The sequence below is a fragment of the Misgurnus anguillicaudatus genome, chromosome 12, assembly GCF_027580225.2.
Source record: "Misgurnus anguillicaudatus chromosome 12, ASM2758022v2, whole genome shotgun sequence".
Taxonomy (NCBI): Eukaryota; Metazoa; Chordata; class Actinopteri; order Cypriniformes; family Cobitidae; genus Misgurnus; species Misgurnus anguillicaudatus.
In genome coordinates this window covers 6036308-6041233 of record NC_073348.2, presented here as the reverse complement: position 1 = coordinate 6041233, position 4926 = coordinate 6036308, and the positions used below count along the sequence as shown (strand labels likewise).

Here is a 4926-nt window from a genome sequence, read left to right as displayed (position 1 = left end):
TAAGGCTTTTGGAGTCATTTTTGTAAGGAAATTTCAGTCCCACCTCTAAAAACCGCTAAACCGGAAGTGACGTAAATAGAGGCAAAGGCTGGATCGCAATGACAGTTCGAACGCTGAGGAACGAGTAAATGTTTATTCATACTCGTATGGCGAACTACAGCCATACAATTATGAGTTTGCTATGCAGCCAAGAGTGCAGGGACTGGTCAGGATTAAACAGAAATGTCAGAGGAGACAAATTGAAGTGTTATGTGAGGAGAAAAAGACAGATGTGTGGGTGAGATCAGTGATCTGGCGAGATGTAATACTGTGCTCAGATCACAAGTTTATACAGATTATTATCATATATCATGCAATAGCAAAGATAGTATTGATACTTTAGGTCTTTTTAATGCTTATAAGTTATGTTAATATCCATCCACACTTACGTTACGTGATACAGATGTTGCTCATCACCGCAGGAGAGGTGAGATGTCTGAACCCATATGTGCTACAGGCCAGGCCAGTAGAAATGAGTATGTTTATGGCAGAGATTATTTATTACTAATTTATTTAATATCCATGTATAAATGAACAGTAAACTAAAGATTTGAATGTTAAAACAATCTTAATAAATTTGTTTTTAAACAATCTTAATGAATTTGTTTTAATTACAAGTTGCCTATAGGTCATGACAAAGTAACAATTTTTGCTGGCACTAGTCAATATTCAAATTAACAATATTAATAGTTTTCCCATCTCCAAACAATACCACTAAATACAGCATAGGCAAGTTATCCGCTGGGCGTCTAAGGAACTCTGTGCAGACGCCCTTACCTGCATGTGTCAGGCATTCAAGAACAGGTTCCAGAGGAAGGACTTTATAAATGGTTTGAATAGCCCCATTTTGTGACAATCAATAAACAATAATCACAAATTGTCTTACCGTATAAAAACTGGTTTATGAAGTTTAGATCAGATATATACCAAGCAGATCTGCATTTGTAATTCGATTTAGTTTTATTTATGTAGCACCGAAAGAAAGATATACAATCTGACCCATTTAAAAACATTAACAATTTTTCAGTATCTTTCCCATCATATGTGCGGGTATTATAATAATGTGTTGAAGTGTGTTAAATTGTGAATGCTGAGATAATAGATCTCAACAGCCTCATCCTTGTTGATCCTCTGGATGTCACGGTTAATCCGTGTCATGTCTTGTCTCTGTTCCGATTGTTATCACCTGGACATTCATTGATTAATTACCTGCCTCATCACACCTGTGTATCGTTAGTCTGTTTGTATATATACCCCTGCCTGTTGTTTGCTCACTGCTGGATCATTGTCATTGATACCCTGTCTGTTCCTGTGTTAATGTTCCTGTGTTCCTGCCTTCACCATGTCTGCCCTCGTGTTTTTATTATTAAATGTTATTTATTTTGAACCTTGCGTTTGCGTCCTGTCCTTACAACCCTTCCGTGTCGTGACAGAATGATCCAGCCAAACTGGACGCAGCAGGTTCACGGAGGGCGGCTCCCCCAGGAGTTTCGTCGAGGGGGAGTAGTGACATCGGGGTTCATTCCCCATCAGCCCCGATGTCTCTTGGTGACCACCGTGAGCGATCGCTCGCTCCTGCGGGAGGAGGATCGGCCCAGGCGGTCCCCCAACGGTTGAGTCGTCGTCGACGGTCCCTCGGAGGACCACCATCCTGCTCGCAGGGGGATCCAGAACGGACCACGCCCGATCATTTCCCCAGGGTGGCTACCGAGGGTCTCCGTTTCTGCGAGGGGATGGGAGATGATTTCCGGGGGCATCTGATCGTCGACGATTCCCAGGAGGGGGGTAATTCGTCTGCCTCGGTTCTCGGAGCGATCGCTCCGGTTCTCCTGGCGCAGTCCGGCCAACCGTCCTGTTGGTCTCATCCCGGCGGCTGCCGGCTTCGCCAGGGTCCCCAAGCCCTCCACCCCTCCCTTGGACTCTCGCTACCAGACTTTGTTTTTGTTGTGTTTTATGTGAGTGTCTGGTAGCCACTCGTAGAGGGGAGGGTAATGTCACGGTTAATCTGTGTCATGTCTTGTCTCTGTTCCGATTGTTATCACCTGGACATTCATTGATTAATTACCTGCCTCATCACACCTGTGTATCGTTAGTCTGTTTGTATATATACCCCTGCCTGTTGTTTGCTCACTGCTGGATCATTGTCATTGATACCCTGTCTGTTCCTGTGTTAATGTTCCTGTGTTCCTGCCTTCACCATGTCTGCCCTCGTGTTTTTATTATTAAATGTTATTTATTTTGAACCTTGCGTTTGCGTCCTGTCCTTACAACCCTTCCGTGTCGTGACACTGGATGGATCTGGAGAGGGGAGCAGGTGTAGTGGAAGACAGGACAGTGCTGCATTCTCGTAGAGCCTGTGGTGACCTGGAGTATTCCAGAACAGAATATTTTAATAGATTAAATTTATTTGTCCCTGCTAACAGTGTACACCAAAGTAATACAGTTCTGATAAAAAAAATATTATAGTCGAAGTGGCTTTGATGATGATTCAGCTTTATATTATTTTTTGAAAGCGATATGCAATGCTATTGTTCAAACATTCACAATCTTTTAACAAAAAACAACCGCTTGCTGCAAATCTCTCATTCTGCCACACCTTCACGATGGTAGGAATTGTGTACATGGTGGAAGAAGGTGCTGACAAGATGCTCCGAAGCCCAAACAGCTTTAACATCTTGATGATCTGGGTCAGTGTCGGCCGGTGACTTCTTTTTCGAGGGCGCACGTTGCGAAGCTGGTCACATGCATTGAGCTTGTCATGTGTGTGGCTCGTCATTTCAAAATATGTGTTCAGCGCGTCATGTAAACTCATGCGCATCACACGTGATGTCAAAACACAAGTCCGCTGCACAAGCATGCAAAGGGTTTATGATAAAAGATACGCTCACGTTTGCCTGATACTCACTTAATCTCCTGTGTAATCACAGTTTAGTGTCAAGTTAGTGTCTTGCGAGTATTTTGTGAACATGAGTGCTTCTTTTATCATAAACCTTTTCAACGCGTGTGCAGCAGGCACGTATTGTGACAAGAGGCATGATGCACATGGTTCACACACGTCACAACAAACACATATTTGGAATTCACGCCCCTCAGAAGAGAAGTCACTGGTCACCAAAAATGCTGATACATGCATGCTGCACAGACCTAAGAGATGTATATAAAAAGCAGAAAATTACTACTATACCATAGCATATAAAACCAAAAATACAGGTTATGGTACAACAGACATCAGCTGGCTTTGGCAAACAATGAACTTGCCAACAGCCCTGAATAAAAAGAAAAACATTATTTTTGACTTTGATAGACATGAAAAAGTCTAACTTGTGTGAACAGGATGAGATTCTTGCAGTGGTTTCTCATCAGATGAGTCTTTTTTGTTTTTTCCTCCTCCATAACACATCACCAGGTTCGTCCATGACAACAGAGGATGATTCATCATACTAAGCATCTTCATCTGTAGCTGGACAACTAGAATTAAAACAGATTCACCTTTATATAATTGTATAACAGCATGTCACTTCTTAGGTACATACATGAACACACCACATGACAATAAACAAATTACGAATTAGCTATGCAAACAAAGTAAATAAGATGTAACTCGCTTTGATGGTTATACTATTTGCAAACTAAGGTTATCAGTTAGTTGATTTCCATATTTATAAGAAACTTGAATGAAATCATTATGTTAAATGATTTGGTAGTTAGCAAATGTTAAAAAAACAAGACTTACTGTGCATAGTTCACGTTATCTTCGAGCTGCATCTCAGACGGACCGTGATCGATTCATGTTTTCTCGCGGCGGCAAACACAGGCCTCACGTGGTTCTTGCTTCGGCATCTAATGTTTAACTCCATCATATTGCCGGGATGATAATCCTCCGATCTAAAGTGAACGCTATACACCACCGCGTTTTTCTGAAGCACCTGCTGAAGTGAAGTCACGTCTCTCGTCTCTTTCCTCGTGCTGCGCTAAACACACCCAGACACGGAAGATAGAGTGGCCTTTATTCTTCAAAAGAAACTTGTGGACTCATTGTCCTGACAGGCTGGAGTTTGTAAAACCTCCACTAACACAATTATTGTCCTCAGGGTCGAGGAGGAGATGGGAGAGAAAAACAAAATCATATTAGCGTAGGGGCCGTTCACATGTAATGCAAGTGTCACACAGTGATGTGGTTTAAATCAGCTTAGTTCCAGACAGACTAACTATTGCGGCATAATTATGTTATCCACAGTTGAGGATTTTGCAAATTGGGGCCCAATGCGAAGGTATATATGGTAACTAAGGGTCACCTTCCGATCTTTAAGAGAAAATGAAACCTGTCGACCCGTTTGACTAAGGCCTGTAGCCCCACTGTCGTCGTTAATGCAGGTTCAGTGGCAAATGGGTCTGTATTGCATACTATTTACAAGACCATGAGAAAACGCCAACATCGCAACCTGACCATACGTGTCAACCCATTTGACTAAGGCTGGAGGCCCCACTGTCGTCGTTAATGCAAGTTTAGTGGCAAACGGTTTTGTATGGCATACTATTCACAAGACACACAAAAACGCCAAAATCGCAACCCGACCATACGTGCCAACCCGTTTGACTAAGGCCGGAAGCCCCACTGTCGTCGTTAATGCAGGTTCAATGGCAAACGGGTCTGTATGGCATCCTATTCACAAGACACACGAAAGTGTCAAATTTATATAGCCTATATTTAAAGTTTATTGTTTTAGTTGTTTGTATTGTTAAAAGGCGTGAACTTTAAAGGTTGATTTGAATTCCCATCTGCTGGTCATGATAATACCCTACTTGTATGAGAAAAAAGGGAGGGGGGGAGGCGGCGTTGGGCCGCGAGTCAGGTCCGGACAGATAATTCACGTTGATGTGTCGGGT

General features: G+C 42.6%; 1 long non-coding RNA gene across 1 annotated transcript; it reads right to left on the bottom strand.

Annotated features, from left to right (window-relative positions):
- Positions 1–2657: 2657 nt before the first annotated feature.
- On the bottom strand, positions 2658–3976 carry LOC129446004 (uncharacterized). The gene is made up of 3 exons (XR_012372703.1): positions 3773–3976; positions 3361–3507; positions 2658–3183 (listed from the first exon to the last, which is right to left on the bottom strand). It is a non-coding gene; the product is annotated as an uncharacterized lncRNA (long non-coding RNA).
- Between the last annotated feature and the right edge of the window lie 950 nt (positions 3977–4926).